Here is a 21,367-nt window from a genome sequence, read left to right on the forward strand (position 1 = left end):
TGCCTGTGTAAAAAAAGTTGCTCTCCATCTCTTTTATAAATCCCCTTCAAATACTGAAAGGCTGCAATGAGGTACCCCTGGAGCCTTTTCAGTTCTTCAGGCTAAACACCCCCAGCTCTCTCAGCCTTTCTTCATAGGAGATGTGCTCCAGCCCTCTGACCATCTTCATGGCCGTCCTCTGAACCCACCCTAACAGGTCTACATCTTTCTTGTGGTGGGGGCCCCAGACTTGGATGCTGTACCCCAAGTGAGGCCTCCCAAGGGCAGAGTTGAGGGGAACAATCACCTCCCTCCACCTGCTGGCCACTCCTCTGTTCATGCAGCCCAGGACACTATGTCTTTGACACAGATATTAAACAGCACTAATCCCAAAAAAGACACCTGAGGGACACCACTTGTCACCGGCCTCCACTTGGACACTGAGCTGTTGATCACAGCTCTCTGGATGCAGCCATACAGCCAATTTATTATCCACTGTCCAACCTTCAAATCCATATCTCTCTAATTTAGAGACCAGAATGTCATATGGGACCTTGTCAAAGGCCTTACAGAAGTCCCAGTAGCTGACACCGGTCGGTCTTCCCTTGTTGACTGATGCAGTTACTCCACCACAGAAGGCCACCAGACTGGTCAGACAAGATTTGCCAATTTGTGGGGAAACCATGCTGGCTGTTTATCAGATCACCTCCTTGTCCTGCATGTGCCTTAACATTGCCTCCAGGAGGATCTGTTCCATGATCTTCCCAGGCACAGAGAGAGTTCTTGTGCTCTAAGAAAAGCACCCTTGAAGAGCCTCCAGCTCTGACCAGTTCCTCTGTCCCCGAGGACAGTGTTCCAGGGGATCCTATCAACTAGGTCTTTAAACAGCTGGAACTTTACTCTTTAGAAGTTCAAGGTCCTAACTTTAATCTTTGCCAGGCCCATATTCCCCAAGACCACAAACTCAGTCAGGGCATGGTCACTGCAACCCAGACTGCCTCCAGTCTTAACCTCTTTAATGAGTTCATTCATTCCCATTGGTGAGCACCAGGTCCAGTAACATTTCTCTGGTTGGTTTGTCTCATACCTGGACCAGGAAGTCACCTTCAATTCACTCCAGAAGTCTCCTGGATTGCTTACAGCCTGCTGTGTGGCTTTCCCTTTCTTAATCTGGGTGTTTGAAGTCCCCTGTCAGGATGAGAGCGTGTGAGCGTGATGGTCATTGAAGCCAGAAGGCCGCAATAACAGGCTCCCCTCGATCAGGTGGCCTGTAGTAGATCCCAACCACATGGTGTCTTTTATTGGTCCGGTCCTTAATTTTACCCACAGGTTCTCAACATATCCATGGCTATTTCTCAGAGGCATATCTTCGTAATCAATCCATCCCCTAACATAAAGGACAATACCCCAGCCTATCCCTTCTGAAAAGCTTGTAGCCCTCTATTCCAGTATTCCAGTTGTGTGATTCATCACATCAAGTTTCCATGACAGCAATTATGTCATAGTTTTCTAAATCCTTTCATTTTATTTGGGTTAGAACAAGCAAGGCAGAGAATGACTGAAGGGCCTGAGTCTGAAGACAAACATAGTTCGTCCCTATTTATTGTTACTGTATAATATCTAATACTTCATAGCTCTTGTGACATTTCAGACACATGTGATGATTGCACTAAAATCTAAATCCATAGAAGCTGGACAATTTACAGCAGCTGAGGAGCTCATTTTTCTAGGAACTGCTACTGAGACAAATCATTTTGATTTTTAGGCCTTCCTCCAACAATCAATATTTTTATTGCTTTACTTGAAATAGGAAACAATCATATAACAAAAGTTGTTGGGTTTTGTTCCAGATTGTTTGTTTTACTTTTTACTGTTTGGTTTGAGCACAGTGAGGTGCCTCTCCTCTTAGGGAATATGAAAAATGTTGGAAACAAATTTTATTCTACTTTGTGGAGAAAGGAGTGAAAAGACTTCAATGCACTACAGATAGGCTGAAGCTCATGCTGATTATTTATTCAGCCTTCAGAGGCTGCCTTTTCATCCATGCTGTTACTTACATGTAAGGACTTGTATTCCTGAACAGTCATATGCTACTGCTGATGAGTCTCATTTTGCCTTCTGTTTCTGCTCTTGATTCATCCCATATAATAATTTTTGTTCCAAGTCAATTACATAGAGATATGTATAGCTGTTCCAGACAGAGACACTTTCCGTCGTAAAGTTAATGCAAACCATCCAGCAGAAAGAGAAAGCAGAGCAGTGTGTTCACTGGAGTTAGCTGTTCAAACTGCCCTATTCATGAATTCCTGGTTTTGTACCTCATATGTCACAAGCAGGTGAGGGATGGGACCCTGTATAATGATGATGCTTTGGTCCGGCAGCCACAACTCAATCCTCAGAACTGTCATTGCACTTATTGTCACCAATCTCTCTGTCAAGCCTGTGCTTTGAGGTGACTTTCAGCATATCCTCAAGGTGGGCAAGGCTTATTTTTCTGAATATTACTCATTTTGCTGGCAACACAGACATCAATATCTGTTTCTCAGCATTTGAAGGAAGATTTAATTCATCTATCAATTCCACTATTGAATTCTTTGAAAGGGGACAGAACTTTGTATTCAGAAGCCTACAAAAATCTTCACAGGTATTGCTCCATTACTTTTTTAATTTGTGGCAAGAAAAGATTAGCACAAGTGAACAGATTAGTTGCTGGTTGGCAGCTTTTCCAGCATTTATAATGGTTAGCTAAACTAGCTTTACCTGCGTAGCCTCATGTCCAGTAAAATTGGTTTAAAATTTTGTGTAGTAAAATAATTGTTAACATTATGAGTTAGATCTATTCCTGGTGTTCTTTCTTATTACTTCAATTTAGTAGTTTAATTAAAAAAAAAAAAAAAGAAAAGAAAAAGAAAAGTACACTTCTGTAAAAGTTGAAACTTTCTAAAGACTGGACTATGCCAATGACCAATCCCTAGAGTAAAGCTTCCAGGCAGAATAACCTAAACAGAATTACCAGAAGCAGAGTACGGTAGGATAACACAAGTCATAAATAAAAAGAGCCCATAACATCCTTGTACTGTCAATCAAATGCAGGTTTTTCTGATCTCAGTTCTGATACAAAATCATTGTCTTATGCTGAGCATCTCTCTCCCTTATTTCACTAACTGTAAAATTATAATGTCAGGATTAGTTTTTGTCTACAGAAAGCCAGTAGCTTGCTAGGTGTTTACATGCTCTTCTGTTTAAATAAATAAATAAATAAATTCTATTTGTGAAGGACTGAAAAGCATTAAGCATTGCAAAAATCTATTGTTTTGCACTTATTTCTTATGAAATATTTCATCTGCTAAGATGTTGTTCTGACAACCTTAGTCATTCACCAGTTTGAAGTTCCTTTGTAAGGACTATGCTATTGACACAGAATCATCATTTTCCCCTTCATAATCATATTTTCATGGCTCATGTCCTTCCCACCTGTGGCTTTCTAGTAATTAACGATGTTACAATGCAAATTCTAATCAAGCCGCGTATGTATTTTGCTCATTTGTTTCCTTATGGGAAACATTTTAATTTCCCCTGGCCTTTACACAGCAGCTGCATGTCCTTCTGATTATTTCCTCTGCTGAAAAGTGGTCAAAGAGTTGTTCAGGCCAAAAATCAGTCCAGGTGTAAGCACATGAAACTCTTTTGGCCCAGTGTCCTAATCCACATGCCATATAGTGTTATTAAAAGCTAGGCAAATCATAGGATCCATGATATGTGCAGTAGCAGCAAGAAAAACATAGGAATGAGAATTTGGAAGCTACCGAAGCAGACTGCTGTAGCAGGTGTTTTGAATATTACAGCAACTGTAAAAAACAGAAAACAAACTTTCCTGCTACACAATGTTATCTGTTAAGAATATGCCTATATACCATCCCCATTCTGTCCATGACTATAAACTAGACAAAAGTATTCAAAGCAGAATTTTCTCATTAACATACAATAAAAGTATTTTTAAAGATTTTTTAATGCATATATAGCAACTTGACTATTATTTTAAACCTCTGTTCAGTCACACAAAAACACAAAGACTGTCATGCAGCTGAAGCATAGGACTGGGAATGAAGAAGTATACTAAGATCTGACATGGGCTTCCTGTTTTTTTTTTTACCTCCATCCTATGAATCTTTCTAGGACTCATTTTAATCTTCTGTAGAATGGAAACAGCAGCTCATACAGAAATCTCAGGGAGACTGTTAGGCCTAATTCTTCAAAGTTCTTTGATGATCTCTGATACAAAGCACTAAAAACACGCTAACTATTGCTTTTATACATATCTTCTCTTGTACTTCAAAGAGATCTGAAGACATAACTCCATTACAGCTTAATGGTCTGTATCTTTTTTTTGTTTTCTTTTTTTTTTTTTTCTTGTAGCTGGGAGCTGTGTTTTAAATTAGGTTCAAAGCACTGAGAAAGAAAACATCCTCCTTGGCCTTCCCAAGTTGTCCGCATTGCCTTTTTCTTCTTTCTCACCTTCACACTGTTTCTACAGGCAAGGTTTCAGCTAAAAGTAAAAAAAGTATATATATAAGAACATCTTGCAAACCACTGAACTAGCATGGCCTCTTGTCTGTTCTGAGGTGTTTTGCATCCAGGAGATGGTAATGAAATGGAATCTCTACAGCTGGAAAGCCTCAGATACTGAATTTAACTAATAGCACGAAAGGACTCGAGAAATTCATTCAAGTGGGCTTAGTGAATAAACAAATACCTTGCAATTTTGGTAACAGCACTTGATCCTACAGTTTTCTCTCATAGGAGAAGTGTTACTGTTTTCAGAGCTTGACTGTCTGTTCAGTTTTAACTTTCATGCTCATTTCTCCACTTAACTATGGTACTTCACCACCATCACTCCTAAGCACTGAAACAGAAATACTGTAGTCTTGTGTCTGTAAGAGCTGTTCCCAACACCTAACACCAAATTTGCCTTGGAGAGCTACATTCAAGGCTTCTCCTTGAAGGCTTCTCCTTCTCCAGTGAAGGCATTGAGATTGAGGCCTATTCAGTGTTCACAGCCGTCTAAGAGAGGAGGCGTTGACTATGGAGATATGTGCCCCATCCTCCTGATCGCACAGGCACATCCAAAGATACACTGCTTCATAAACTGGTGCACACTTTGTTACTTCTGCAGCCCAGATTTACTCTAGGCACTAGCAGTCTTTGATTCCTTTACCTCTCCAGAAAGTTTCTGTGTACTTTATTCCCCATGTCCTTTGTTTTAGCAACTTGTTGCAGTTCTTCTTCCTGTATACCAAGAATCTGTATTTCTTTCTTTCTGGTAAGTAATAGCTTCTTTATGCTTCCATGTCCACTCTTCTGAGCCAAGATTTCCCATTCTCCCCCTCCACCTCCTTCACCTCCTCCATCTCCCCCAGTTCTAGCACCTATATGGATCTCTTCCTTCCTCTGCTCCCACTGTGTCACAGACCATTGTGGCTTCTTTGTTTCATACAGCATTCATGTGTCCCTAATCTTCCCCTTCCTCTCCATCACTCACTATCCCTTTTCTATGTATGAGGATATCAAAGTTTTGAAAGTTTTGTGTAAAAATTGTCTTTCATGTAAGAAGACACTTCTCCACAGAATTGCTTCCTGATCTGTAGAAAACTTTTTTTCTTATAATAGTTGGTGGATGTAAATAGCTGGTGATATGTGGATGGTTTGGCCCTTATTCTGTTTTCTGGTTGTTTGTCATAAAAATCCATTGATTTCTACCCAGAGATTTTTCAGACAGCTCATTACTGATCTTTTGCAGTTTGTAGGATATGACCCTCAAAGACCACCATGCTACATCTAAAAAGAAAAACATCATCAAGCTGAAACAGATTTCACAATCTCAGCCAGCTCCCTCACCTATGTAAGTTAATGACTAGTCATGCTGCTCTACATGCAGACAATGATTTTGAGCATCAAGCATTTTGATAAGTAGAGCTTGTGAAGAATTCAATGTGTAGTTAAGCTCTCCATAGCAATATTAATGAACAATGACCTTGCTTTGAAAATGTAATGTGTGTATTTCTTCAGTGCCTCTTGATGATCTCTGCTGATTTGTCTACTGTGTTCAGTGTTCTTTGGAATGCCTGCCCTGCCAGGAAACCTAGAGTATCTAAACTTTGTTTTAGTAACTCTAAACTCCAATACAGGCACTTAAACAGGCACACACAGAAACAAGTGTTCACATTATAAGACAGTTTTTATCCATTTTCCAGCAAAGCTCTCTCATCATAAATGATCACTAGCGGGTAAGAGCACCACTTGCTTTGTATGGATACACGGAAAAACTCTTTGGGACAGAAAGATCAATTAACTTAAAATAAAACAATGATTTTTTTTGGAGTTATAACGTTTTTTCTCTTCTTTTTAACTGCAAAGGGAACTTTCAGCAAAGCACTTAATTTCTGTGTCATTTCCCCCAGCTGTACAATGGGATAATAACATTGCTTTATCTCACTAGAATTCTGCAAAGAAAATTCATTATTCTTGTGAGAGCCTCCACTACCAGAGAGATAAGGGTGGTGGAAAAGCCTCTCAAATTCTAGTTGCATTTGAGCTTATCATTGGTCACATGAGTAAAGTTAAATACATTCATAAGTGCTTGCTGGCTTTGGACCTAGGTGCAATTAAGGTAAAAATCAAAAGTTTGAAATTCTTAAAATGAAAAGGTGTTGTTCCAATTCAAGAAATCAACAGCTATGAGCTTAAGAAACATTGAATATGTTTTTGGAATATGCTTCTCTCTGCATCACAGTAACATTTACTGGCACAAAAAGGAGAAAGTATATTCAGAAAACCCAGCATAAAGCATTTCCACGGTGCTGTATAGGCTTATTAGCTTATTGTGAAAAATTTTGTTAACACTAGAGCAAAGAATTCTGTTCAGTGCCCTATTGCTTGGTTTTGATACAACCAAAAAGGATAAGTCCTTCCCCGGGCTTTTTCAGAGATGCAGAGCCTTTCAATGGATGTTTCAGTTGAAGATTCAATCTGACCCTTTGGGAAGTACACAGCTACTTCTTTTTATTTTTTTATTTTTATTTTTTTTCATAAGTAGGGAAGGTATCAATGTTCTCCAGCAATCTTCATCACATGGCTTTTCACAGGAAGAAGAACAAAAGGTAGAACAAAAAGTACAAGTTGTCAAAGATGCTGTCACTTGGAACATATTTCTCCTGAGCAGTATCTGAAAGGGGAGATAAAAGAAAAGATACTAAAATATTTTATGTGCGTTTGAGATGAGCTCAACATGATTCCTGTTGTTTCTCTGCTAAAACACATCACTGACTAAAGCAACATAAAGCTCAAAATGCTATCTTTGAAAATAGTTAGACAAACACTACTTAAAGTCTTGGTTGTTTTTTAACTTTGCTTAGCCTGTCAAACTCAAGTGTCGACACTGCCTCTGCCCCCTTGCCGTTTACCAGGGTTTAGACAGCTGTTGTGAGCCTTCCTCTCCTTCAGTTATTCTGCTATAAATAGCAAGATGTGGAGCAACAAATGCCCACAAATGCCACTGTAACAAAACACAGTAATGCATGAAGCCCACACTGGCCTGTATAGAAACTGTCCTTTTTATGGATGTTATATTTATGTCTCCTCCTTGACTAGAAGCTGACAGTGGTTGGCAGTCTGATCTGCACACTGAACTTGGCAGTTGTAATAGTCACAGGCCTGAGAGGAATATTTGGTAACTATGGCAAGAGGCATTGCTGGTTGCAAGCTGTGCATCTGTGTTTCATGTCTGCAGTCTGCTTTAATTTTTGTCTTACTCCACATCGAGCCTGCCGTTACTGCTTCACAGCTAAGGACACTATTTTGCAAACAGTAAGGGGCAAATTTACTTCCAAACATTGATTCCCTTTTTAATCACAAAAAGCAAGAGGGCAGGGATCCTCCAGGACTTTGTACTCCTACTCCACAGGCACGACACCATGCAGATAATAAGCATCCTCTTCACCTCCCTAACTAGAAACTTCTGGTCTAAGCTAGTTTTCTGGCATCCACCTGTAGTGAGCGAAGAAAGAAAAGCACTGAAGAGACTGATTGATCCAGTCCTAAAGTAGATGTCTCAGACAAGCAGCATGAATTGCCCTCTGGAGCTTATCTCCTTCCATTAATTATAAAGGTAGCTTGGAAAACTGGTTTAGACTAGGTACTGGACTTACAGGCAGCTTAAGTTAGATGAGCTAACTTCCAGCCCTAGTTGAAAAGAGGCTATGGCAGAATCCTTTCCTCTCTGCCTATAGCAGGCTTTCTGCTGTGAAGAAACTTCAGGCAAAGCCCTGGCTTAATTTAAGTCCATGGCAGCACTTTTACCAGACTAGGATTTCCCCCGTCATACTTGCTTCTGATTCCAGCAGCAGCACAGCCTCACAAAACTACCAACCGGGAATTGCTGTAGTAAAACCTTTGCCTAAATATTTCACAGTATAAGAAAAGAAATCGTGCATATTGCAGAGGTGCAAAAATGCTATTTCAAAACTGCTAGCAACCTTGCCTTTATTTTGTAAAGTGTTATTTTGCTGTACCATAAAACAAGGCCTTAACAGTTAAAAGCCACTCTTTTTTTTACCAGATGCTATAAAATACTATGTGAGTATTCAGAAAAGCAAGAAACAAAACCAAACAAAAACAACAACAAAAAAGCTATTCATAAAACTGAAAGAGAATGGGGCAGAAATTGGGTGGCTCTGTGTTAATTCCCAAGTACCATGTTTTGACCCAGTTATTCTATGGCTTACTGGAAAAAGTTATTGTATAAGCTCGACACAGAAATTGTGAAACCAGAAGGAAAGCCAAGAAACAACCTCAGACAAGACCGCCAAACAAACATGTAGGGATTTTACAAATGCAGGAAGGGGAGACGACAAAAGACGTCTGTGATAAAATACGACTCCTGCAGAAGGCGGTACATGTTTCACAGGTGGGTAAGGAGACAGACAGGGGTTATAGCCGACCCGTAGCCATTAGGGCTGACAGATAACAGGAAGCCTATTTAGTATCTCCATCAGCATTTGGCAGTAGCCCAGGTAAGAGACATGCAAATAAACCTTTTTTGTTTTAAAATCCAATTTCCGTTATGTTACCTTCTTTCCTTCACAGTTATGATTAGGTAATGTGTGTTGTTTGTTTTTTTTAAAGAAAGCCTTGTGGTCATTGCAGCATCTCAGGATTGGAGTTGTCTCCAAAGAAGCACTCAAAACCCCTCGGAGGAAAGGTGTCTGTTGCTGTGTGACAAGCAGTCCCAGTCCCGATGGCAAGGTGGCCCAGGTGGATGTACAGGGGACTTTCAGGAATGTGCATGAGGACAGAGAAGAGCATGTAGCTTGTCCCTTGGGATCTATCTACATAAACCTCCTGCAAACAGGAGAAGGTAAATCAGCCCGCGATCCAGGCTGCCAGGATGTGAAGAAGTTTGGATCTGACCTCTGCCTGACGGCTGTTGCAGAGGACCACCAGACATCATCAGGCCATGCCAAGGGGACTCATGGCAAAATGCTCGTTTTTGCAGCCCATGCTGACTTACCTAATCCTGCAGACAGGAACTGGGTTAGCAATCAGTCTTTAATCATAGCTACAGCCCTGCTGCCCATCACATCATTGTGTGAGCTGTGCCTGAACTCCAGGTGGGATGCATGGATCCAGAGGAGCCTCCAGCTGGTGCTCACTGCCAGTATGCTGCAGCACACTCCTCTGGTCATACAGATTTTGGTCACCTCAGAGCATGAGCAGAGTTTGTATCTACCCTCAATACACCATGCGGCACATACCTCAGAGGAAAAGGGATAAGAGATTCAGTTAACACTGCAAAGGATTTTTTTCTATAAATACATATGAATATATAAAAACATATAAAACATAAATATTTTATAAGTGCATTCCTATGTAGCTGGAAGTATCAGAAAAGATACTTTTACTCACAATTTCAGCAAAGGTAAGTAATAATATTTCACTCTGCCTCAGCACATACTTTGCCCACCACTTCCTACCTACATCTACTTTCCCTCCCGTTCACAGTAACTGAACAAGCTTCAAATATTAGTTTTGAGTCAGTCCTCAAAACAGCTGTGCAAAGGGCAAAATAATATCAGTCCCATTTTATTATGGCAGAGATGAAGTCACATATGGGTTGCCCGTAGTTACCAAGAAAACCTGGAGGATATCTGTGGTTTAAACCCCTGTCCATCATTTGCCCACTGATATGCCCAGATGGCCAAAATAGCCTTTGTGTTGAAAAGCTGCTAGGCAGAATATGCAACTTAGGCTTCACTGAGCTTTGAGCACAAACCCCAATCAGAGGCATATTTTACTGCAAATAAAGGGAAAATAAAGGGAAACTATTATTTTATGTTAATGACTCTGCATTGCTAACCGTAATATTTCAGAAGTCATGAATTCTCTCTATAACAGTTTCCAAGGAATAAAACTGGCCAAAAAAAAAAAAATTTTTTTAACAGTCTCATGAATGATTGTTTCATTTTGTTTAACTCTGTGTTGCTAAGACTGTAGTGTGCACTCAGGTCAAGTTATCAAGGGTTTCTGAGGTACCACAAGAACTATAAACCTGTGCTTTTAAAAATGAAATATGAGATATATCCCCAGAATCTGGGACTTCAAGAATAAGACAACAAATATCATGAGACTCCATTAAAAGCAGGAGCTGACAACATTGTGACCCCACAGTGACATGGAAGAGTCAGCACTATTTCTAGGAACACTGAGATGTTATTAACTTTTGAAATGCCTTCTAGAACAATTTGGGGGGGCAAGTTAATTGCTGACAGTAGTAATTTCACCCGAATAAAGTGAAAATTTACCTGAATAGGAAATTTCACCTGGTTCCTCCATGAATAAGCTTGGTTCTGGGTGTTTTTAATCTGTCCATCCAAGTGCAGCATATGCAATTTTCATATCAGCAGGGCACCTTTTCTGAAGAAAAAAAAAGGGGGGGGGGGGGAGAAAAAGAAGAAGAAGGAGCAGACAGATTTTGGAAACAAAATTGTTACTTGCAACTGTGACAAATACCATGGTGATGCTTACAATATTTTTTTCCCATTAAGTTTTAGCAAGTGCTAGTGCCACAATAAATAACCCTTCATATATAGAGGCTTCAGAAGGAGCAAACAAGGAATAATGCAAGCCATTCTAGAAGTATAAAGAAGGATTATATCACTTCAAAATTAAACCAGTAATATAATAGGGGGAAAAAAGTAGCTGAAATATATGGAATTACTTACCAGGGTGTCCTCATTCCTAATGTATAATTTATATGCACATTTATTTTACATTTTTTGTAGGAATAATTAGATGTACTTAGTCCAAATGAAAAATATCAGCTTATATGTAAGGCAATATAGAAGCATCTGAGGTTAAAGAACACTCCTGGTAAGATGTATATGGATCTTCTTGAAACCCAGTATGGTCAATAGGGCATTTTCCTTCCATTATCCTATTCTTCTGAGGCTTCAATCCTACTTCCCCTGAGAAATTTAATTTCTCATGGGTAGGAACAAAGAGTTTTGAAGGTGGAATAAATGTAAAGTCAACCTAAGTGTTTTCTGTGCAGATAAAATGTGCATGCAGCTGAGTTTACAGAAGGATTTCATAATATCAAGACCTATAGAGATCAAAAGTAATAATAAGGAGTCTCTCGGAGTCTGCAGTGGCATGAAAGGATCATGCATTCGGGAAAATCTTTACATTCTGTTTGTTGACATCTTGTAGATTGAGTTATGCCAGAGGGATATAAATCAATTAAGATACTGCTTAGTGTTTGAGTCCATTATTAATACAGTCCAGTATATTTTTATATGAATAAAGTTTTTTTTTAAGTGAAAAACATTTAATTTTTTAAATTCTTCAAGACAAATTTCATTCCCCACTTGAACATATGATTTATATAATCTGAATGTTCTCGAAGTTCAGCCAGTCCTACTCAGGCGAAGATATGTATATAAATTTGACAAATCATGACTAATATAGAGAAGCCTTTCTACGGTGGCAACTTTATAACCAGAATCTGTAAATATAGCTAGAATTTCCCTATAGAAGAATACAGATTCTCCTTGGTGAGAGATCCCTGGGGATCTCTCTGGAAGTCGTCATTTCAACCTAAGCAGTCATCTTTTCAATCTAAGCATTACAATCCAAGGCTGAGATAGAAAAATAGGAATAAGCTATGTGGTGTTATGGTCCAGGAAAATATTCACTACCCCAACAAGCTGTAGTTCAACAGCAAACATACAAGTTGAAATGCAAACACAGAAAAGGAAAATATACTCAAGACACACAAAGGAGCGTATAAAATATTCCTGGACTAATATGCTAGATTGCTATATTTCCACTGATATATGTACAGAAACAAATATCTAAGTCATTCTGAAGACAATATTAGGATTCATGAAGCAGCTACTTAAGTCAGCAGCTAAGATATCCTTAGTCTACAGCAACACTTACAGATTGGAAAAAAAAAATAAAAATAAAAATAAAAATAAAAAAGAGAGAGAAAATGGAAAATAGTAACTACTGGATGCTTGCATCCAACAGAGTAGAAAAAAAAATAGTTCACATAATAAAGCAGTGCAAAGGTTTTCAGTTCTGGAAAAGTTTATTTGGAGGATTTAAGTAAGCAAGAGTTCAATCCTAAAGGTAGAACTTTAATGGAAATTAAGGAGGACCTGACATGTTGAAGGCTGATAAAAATAAGAAGCTACCAGGAAAAATTATTAGAGACCATTAAAATCCACTATATTTTCCAGCTCCATTGTGATTAAGATCACCCGGACTTACAAGAAAAAAAAAAAAAAAATAGGAGTATAGAGAATAAACTCCCAGGGAAACCAAGCAATTATAGGAGATTTTTTTTAAAATCTATTATATTACAGATGGGAAAGTTGAGCAACACAGGTATAGTCACTTAGTCAAATAACTATATAGAACAAACAAACCAGAGAAGTAAAATAACAGAATTGATCAGAAAAATAACAAACATTTACAAATATATTGAAGGTGGATGAAGATATACTACAAAGAAAGACGCCCATAAATACAGAAGGCCAAGCAATATAGATGTAAAAATATATATATGTATATATATTATTAAGATAGATACAAAGTTTTCTAAAGTATACTCTCAGCACCATTGTATTACATGAAAGAGAGGTGGAGATGAAGCAGCAAATAATATCAGGAAGATTTCACACAGTTCAGTAGGGAAAAACAGAGAGATTTCATACTCATATGCAGAAGCATAGGAGTAGACACGTGGAACACAAAACACTATATTGCCTGTGTCATTGCTTGTTATTAAAAAAAAAAAAAAAAAAAGCATGGGTCTATTAAAGTCAATGGAGCTGTAGCAGTTTAAAACATCTGAGTTTTTGTTCCTGTGTAGCAGTACGGTTGAAGGGTTCCCTTATGGTGAAGGGAATCACATTTCTCCCTCATAGTCCATTGAAGAAACATTTCCAACATAAACTATCTTTAGAAAAAGACCTCCATGGGAAGTGGAGAAGCTTAGTCATAACTGATGAAAAGATGGTTTCCCACCAGGGAAATTGCTTGAGAATGCATGTGAACATATTTTTCTCTTCCTCATTTTTATTTTTGAGACAGCTTTTTTGAAGGTTTTAGCACAGACAAGACAGTTGCTCAGCCACACACTGGCAAAACAGGTACGGTATTTATTGGCTTCACTGGTTAGACATAAGCATATGTCACAGATGAAATTATACACTTCACTTGTAAGAGAGAAGCAGCAATACATTTATTGATATAATACAGTGATCAATCAAAGCTTAATCATAAATAAAACAGCAACTATAGATTCTCAATGGCAATGTACACTCGATTAGTTACTACATAGAGGACAGGGTTAGTCAGACGCATTCGGGAGACCCTCCCATTGAGTCATAAATTTCAGAGTGCATCCCCTTGCTTTCTAAACTCCTTGAACTGAAGAGGTAAGGAGCCTAGGTGCGGCTGGATCCACGCCTAGTCCCAGGCTTGGCAACAGTTTATGTCCAAGGACTATATGTGCGCAATCAAAGATATAACCTTATCAAAGCTTACAAAGTTTAGCAAGCTTTTATTCACTTACCGAGGATCTGCTGTAGCAAGGAATCCATCGCAAGGAGTAAGGGATTTCTGCAGGATAAGTGACCTTGAGAGGTGTCCCTGCTTGTGGGGAGATCCTGTCGTGCAGCCAGCCGCCATGCAGAGGGGCTCAAAGGGCTCTTGGCCTGCTCACTATATATAGGGTAAGATGATGGCTTAACAGTTATTGCTTTTTTGGCACATGCTCTATTGACCCTCAGCTGCTGAACAAGACATCTGTCTGTCGGTTTCTCTGGCACCCAGTTTGAGCCAATGTTGTGGTCGCTGTCTACATAAGCAAGGCCCAGGGTGCAGTGGCCACTATCTGCCTGAGCAAGGCCTTGAGTGCAACAGCCAGTGTTTGAGCAAGGCAACAGACAGACCGAAGGCAAGTGGAGGGGGGATCACACCATCAGAGCATATCACAAGTATGCCACAGCGCCAAGCCCTGGGCAGTAGTTTACCTAACCCCAAAAGACCCCATGTAGCATTGACTGGATCAGTTACAAAAAGATAGGGGACCACAGCTCTGATGAATATTTCTTCCATGGATCTTGCTTGGTAGAGACACACCGGGAATCTTATTGGGCAAGTCAGAGAAAATATGTCCTGTGAAAGTGGCCTAAGTCTTCCATGAAAATAACTCACGAAGTAAAAGTATTCCAAAATCGAATCTAATAACACTGTATAGAAAAATCTATTTTACCAGACTGGAATTCAGAGTATCATAAAGCTAGGGAACTGTGCAAGCAACATTAAACAAGACAAGCAAAATGTAATCCAGAGCACTTGTAACAAAAGCAGAGAATAAGGAATGAGAGAATAAAAGTGTGAAGGCAGCCTAATGCTTCCACAATTAATAGATCTACTTTAAAAAAAAAAATCAATTCAGTTTAAAGTTAGAAAGATGTCAGGAAGAAGCAATTATTCATGGCTAATTACTTTTTAGAGGATGATGACAATGGGTTAGTTTTCTCTGGTATTGATGAAGAAAAACCTCTAGGGAAATCATTTGCAAAGGTTACCAAGGATATGAATTATTCTCTGGTATGTATGAAGTACAAGAATATGAAAGAATGAGTAAAATACTAGTGTAGTGAAGGTCATCAAGACAACTCAGCTAATAGCATAAATTACCGCTTTAGAGATTCAAACATGCCATCAATATGTCTAATAATGAATGATCTCCTGGAAAGGATGATTTGTTATGAACTGTTCAGATACTCACCAGAAAGAAGACTTTAAAATAATTTGCTTCAAGAGAGTATAACAAAAGACAAAATTACAGAATTCCGCTTGCAGTTGTCCCTGTGAGTGAATTAGGGGAAAAAAAAAAATGAGGGAAGAAAAAAAAAAAACTTTACACAGGACTATACTGAGATCTGTTGTCTTCCTGTAGTGTAGGGTTATGTAGGACATTCTCTTGAATTCCATTAACTGCCCCATCCATCCCTCTCCAGAACTGCTATGATAGTCTTCTCCATTTTATCTTCTCTCTGTTTTATATTTTCTCTTATCCATACTTTCTCTTCAGTATATCCATTCACAACCGTCTTGCCTATATGAGTCCTTTAAGATAGCTGGCATCAGCTTTACCTCTTGGAAAAGTAGCCTGTCTCACAATGTCCATACCCCAGTGGACTCTCCATCCTAATTTGCCCACAGCCATCACTAGTTGTTCACATGCCTGTTCCAAGTGCCCTAAAACATTTGAAAATCTGATTATAGAGTCCATAGCACTCATCATAAATTCTTCTCATTCCTTTCTCCTGCCTTTAAGGTGCCACATTACCACTTCTACCATTTAGCCTACACATTATACTGCTCTGTATCTGTTTCTGTGGAGGTCTCCCTTCATGTTTTCATTTGTTCACATCCTGGCTGTAGTAAGTAGGATAACCACACATACTGCTGTCACATTTATATGCAACCTCCATAGGCAGCAGGAGGACTAGGTAGTAGCTACCAGCTCCTCTATAACTGCTAGTTTGATGACATGATTAGACATCAGTTCCTAGACTCCAACTAATGAGCATACATGAAGCCTGCATACGTTATGAGATGGTACCAAACTGTCCACTCTTCTGTTAGAAGACAAAGGAAAACTTTTTTGTTTAACCTCAGCATAGATTCAGTTAGAAAACATCAGCCTTATTATCAACTGATCAGACCTCTGCTATAAGGCATTATTTAAACAGTCTCCCTGTATTTATAAAAATGAACAAGCACGTGATATTGTGGCAAATGAGGAGACTTATATTCAAATTATAAGGTGCTAAAATAAACAAAAGGCCTAGCCTGCCATTTTCATACATTTTGATCTTCAGTGTTATTTTGAAATAAGCAACTCACCTCCAAACGTGACTTGAATATGTCATCTACTCTTTCCAAAACTACAAGGGAGGCCTCATCCCTCCCATGGCAACTAAAAAGAAAAAGATCCTATAAGGAAGAAACAAGCCAGTAACAAAGCCAGGAAAAGGAGCCTGACCCACCTTTGAAAGCCATCACTGCGTAGAACTCTGAGGGCAAGGAGACAGTGACTGCCTGGCAGGCAGTGCAAGGAAAGGAAAGTGTTTCATGAACAGCTCACATAGCTTGGCAGCTAATGAAATCGGTAGAGTTAAACTGGCATAAAAGTAGCATGGGGAGAACCAGACCTCTGTTGCAGAAATAAAATTGCATTTAACCTGATGAAAGCTGAAGCATTTCTTGTCATCTAAAATCATGGCCTCCTTAGGGCTAAGCTAGGTGCAAAGGGCAAGAAAGTTTTAATGCAAATATTCCCTCTACAAACAATCAGAATCAAACAGTGATGAGTGAAAAGGTTGATATTCAAGCACAATTTCAAAGGTGAAACCTGCTTTCCTGGTAACAGAGATCAGAGACTGCATTTTTCTGCCTCTTGAATCTGGTCTAATAGTTCCTTCCTAGGCAAACAATGCTGGATTGATGCAAAATGGAATAAGGTTTACAGAACAGTCATCATTTCAGTGCTTTTGAAGACATCTGGTATCTAATATTGTAAACAAACAAAGAACTAGTATGAAGATCAATAATAAATAAGGTGGTAAGTACAGTTGTGATTCTCTTTAATGCAATTACAAATTTTAAATAATCTCATTTGCATTAATTCTTTTTTTTTTCATTTCCTGTGAACCACTAAACTGTTAGCCTATAAGACTATTGTCTGTTCTCTTCTGATTGGCAGTCATTTAAAAGGAAGGAAGGAAGGAAGGAAGGAAGGAAGGAAGGAAGGAAGAGAGAGAGAGAGAGAGAGAGAGAAAGAAAAAGAAAAAGAAAGAAAGAAAGAAAATGAAAGAATGAAAGAATGAAAGAATGAAAGAATGAAAGAATGAAAGAATGAAAGAATGAAAGAATGAAAGAAAGTAAGAAAGAAAGAAAGAAAGAAAGAAAGAAAGAAAGAAAGAAAGAAAGAAAAAGAAAAAGAAGATAAAATCCTCCATGTGTTTATATTCATGTGTTTGCAGAGCCATTTGGACTTCATTCAGTACATTACAGGTGAAAGTGTCATGCTTATAAAAAGGAAAAAGTAGATTTTAGCATATCTAGACCATCTATGAAATTGGTATCAAAAGTTATAAATTCCTAAGCATAATGTTTGACAATAACCTGTCATAGGAGCAATAAATTCATTATTAAAATGCTAGAAGTGCATATATCTCATTGACTGTTTATCATTAACTGCATGGGATGCTGATAGGAAATGTCTAGCTATAATTTATATTTCTGATGTCTCTCAAATCTATTACTCACCTTTCTCCAGTTTTATAGCTCCTCTGGACAGAATAGAAATGGAACAGGCAGAGTAGGTTCTGGAGGGGAATTTTCTGTTGTTGCCTTTCTCTATTATCTCATCTTTCCAGCCTGAGCTGTCTCTTACCTGTGATCAGACTTTCACTATCCAAGTGTTTCCCAGAAAATAAGGCTTAAAAATAAAAAATAAAAGAGAGAGAAAGACACTTAACCACATTTCGATTTCAAGTCCTGCAGCAATTTAACTCTAATAATTAAACATATTGTATGTAAAATCTTAAAGTCTCAGTCAGTTTTCACACTAGGAAAATATCCATTAAGGGTAACAGGTGTTTTAAGAGTATAAAAACCTGAAAATGAGTTCCCAGAAAATAAAGACAATATAGTTGTGAAATATTCACTAAGCCAAAGACTCATTTGTGCTGTGGCATGGGTTCAAGAAATCTAATCTCATAAAAAAATCCTTATGCAGAAATGTTGTAACAGAAATGCTATAACAGAATCAAAGCTGCAAAAATGCTATAGCAGAATCAAGGCTAAAACTTGCATATGAATCTATTCCAATTAATAACTAGAGTCTGAAATTCTTATAGTTTTGTACTGAACATTATCATATTTTTTTTAAGTCTTGTTAATATTGCATCAATTACCTACTAGAAATTGCAGAAGACTTCAGTGAAGTTAGAAAAGAAAGAGTCTATTCTGTTCCATTTAAAACTGGTACCCAAGCTTGTACAGATGAGCTTTCTTAAGCTGCTAGAGCAATGGAGCTTGTTAACATTCCTCCATGGAGCCGCCTCTAAGCCCAAGCTCTGGAAACACAAGCTTGCAATGCAGTTTCTCATGGAAGACTTTATTTCTCTTTTATTGACTAAACCTATTGCATTTCTTCCTTTTACAGCATATTAGAAAGAGGGCAGGCAGTAATGGCAAGGTTTAGAGGAATATTTTTCATGTGAATCCTGGGTTCTCATGTAGCACAATTTAGCAAAAGAAATCTGCATTCTCTGTTTTTCCTAGAGTGAGAGAAAGAAACAATTCTTCTTGTTTCAGATCCTATGTAATCTGATTCAACAATTAATCCATGAAAGAAAACCCAGAATGTTCATTACTTGATCAACATTCAAGAATGCATTTTTATAAAAGAAAAGGTTTGTAACAATTCATGTAAGAGCAATGTATAATGAAATCTTAGTGGTTATCTACTGTAACATGTGCTTTTACTCTGGGAATGCCTGGGTTTGTGGGGTTCTGCTACTGTACAAGATATGAGCTACATTTTTGCAGTCTATAAATTCAAGTCCTGAATATTTTGGTTAAGAAATTATATCTTAGATTAATATCTCCAGGCAGATCTAATCAAGAATACTGGAATCTACCTTGGAAAAAATGAAGAGTCTGGAATTAAAATTCACACATACACTTTTTTTTTTTCCTAGAAAAACATAAAAGATTGTTTCTCCACCCTGCAATAATATGATATTATCATATCTAACAAAAATGCTAGTATAACAGAGGAAATGTTTGTTACAAAGTGTCTAAGATCAGCCACTTTCTTATATCTAATGCTGTCATCAAATCAGATTTTTTGTGAGGCAGTGTGCTATCCTGAAAATCTTCTATTTCTTCATAACTAGAATAATAAGAGAAACTTTCACTCATTCCGATAGCTTGACTGCAATCTAATGGATGGGAAGGAGGGATCAGGTGGATAAAGCAAGACAACATATTATACAACTGAAATGTCCAAGTAATGCAGACTCAAATGTTAAATTACAGTATAACTGTCTAAATCAAAGTTATTTTCTTTACAATATAAGAAAGGTTTAAGTGAATGTCAAATGTGAAACTAACTAGGCAGGAAAATTGTTATTCAAAAATTGTGTGATGGCAGATTAAATCACATATGATAGTTAAGAAGAAATTCATCCTCTATAGGTTGTGTCCAGGCTGCCACTGCTAACATTAAGGGTCTGAAAGCTGCATTATTTCTGGAGCTGAGAAGTATAAAGGCTATATATGCATTTTACCATCTCCTGCAACTTATGGTCATTTGAAAAAAACAGACGTACTATTTGTGCTTCCAGAACACTGTGATTATAACATTTCTGCTGGTGTTTGCCTCACACCCTAACAGAAGGCCAAGAAAGCCCATGGGACTTCAGTCAAAGGCTTACGTGCAAAGGGAGAATTTCCACAGAATTGAGGCCAGCCTTTATGCAGTATTAAATATAAGTGCACGATATGCATAAACCCAAAGAGGAAAAAAAGCTACTTTTATAGGGAAATCTAAAAGAAGACAGTGGCCACATGAAGAGAGAATGCTTCAGTTTAGAAAACAGCCTAAAACAAATTGGAGTGAGGAAGGACAAAAAGGGTAAGGGTGCTGGGGAAACAAATGAAAAGACCCAGCCAGGTGCATGACAGGTCTGTAATAGCTGACAGGAAAAAATAATTTCATTCTGTCATTAGGCTGGATGAAATAGGTGGAAGCAAGAAGTTGTAAAGGAAGATGTAAATACAGCTCAGCTCTACTCCTGCTTGTCTCTGCCTTGCATGTGTGTCCCTTGCCTGCTTCATATCACCAAAAAGGATGAAGAACTTGTCTTTTTCTTTCTCAGTAAAATATTTCAATAAAATATTTTGAAAAGTCATGTTTTCATTCTGATACAAAACGGAAATAGTTTCCTGACATTTTTCATGAAACAAAATGCAGGGGATTTTGTCAGCCTGGAATCTTTGTGCCAGAGAGAAAAGTGGTGTTTGTCTGTGTTGTTGGGAAAAAAGAAGATGGCTTCAGGGGAAAAACAGAATTGGGTATCACTCCTGAAGGCCAGGCTTGAGTTTCATCTTGAGTAACTGGACATTTTCTGAGGAGGTTTTTTTTTCACCTTTTTTTTTTTTTCATCAGAGCAGATCCTATTACAATGACGCTCAGAAAAGAAAAAAACTGTCCAGGTCACTGCATTTTGCAGGACTAATCATTACAAATCACCACCATCCCTATATCCAATAGACTATCCAGTCTGCTTCTGAATACCTGCCACAGAGCTCAGTGCAATGCCATTGTAAATTCACCTCCTCCACAAAACATAGTTTTCTTCTCTAACCTGCAGGGAAATAGCAGAATTGCCAGACAATCAAAATACAGGTTTTTGAAAAGGTCAAAAGATTCCAGCAAAATATTATATTTCATGTAGCGTACAAACCATGAAAATGTTGATATTTCATTACTGAGGAAAAAAAATTGTAACAAAAACAGAATCTGACAACACTTTTTTTTCCAGATTTGGGAGAAAGCCTGTAAAAAAATGGAAACAGGCAGCAGGCTAACATCATCTGAATATTGTTTGTTGTTTTACAATCTGTCTCTCTTCTGTAAAAGCATTTAAACAACTTGAATCTTTAGTTCTCTGGCAGAACTTAGTCTTTAAGCCACGGCAGGGCTACCTCATAAGCGAGCTAACTGGAAGAAATG

General features: G+C 38.2%; 1 long non-coding RNA gene across 5 annotated transcripts; it reads right to left on the reverse strand.

Moving 5' to 3' along the window:
- Positions 1 to 328: 328 nt before the first annotated feature.
- LOC308184534 lies at positions 329 to 18,917 on the reverse strand. Of its 5 annotated transcripts, XR_013942684.1 has the most exons (7): positions 18,540 to 18,917; positions 17,890 to 18,061; positions 15,341 to 15,420; positions 14,117 to 14,265; positions 10,836 to 10,947; positions 9,105 to 9,788; positions 329 to 7,201 (listed from the first exon to the last, which is right to left on the reverse strand). It is a non-coding gene; the product is annotated as an uncharacterized lncRNA (long non-coding RNA). The 5 variants fall into 5 exon arrangements; XR_013942682.1 differs by having other exon boundaries at positions 9,105 to 10,947; positions 18,544 to 18,917; XR_013942685.1 differs by having other exon boundaries at positions 9,105 to 10,947.
- Between the last annotated feature and the right edge of the window lie 2,450 nt (positions 18,918 to 21,367).

Source organism: Anser brachyrhynchus, assembly GCF_964034855.1.
Source record: "Anser brachyrhynchus genome assembly, chromosome: 1".
In the NCBI taxonomy this organism is placed as follows: domain Eukaryota; kingdom Metazoa; phylum Chordata; class Aves; order Anseriformes; family Anatidae; genus Anser; species Anser brachyrhynchus.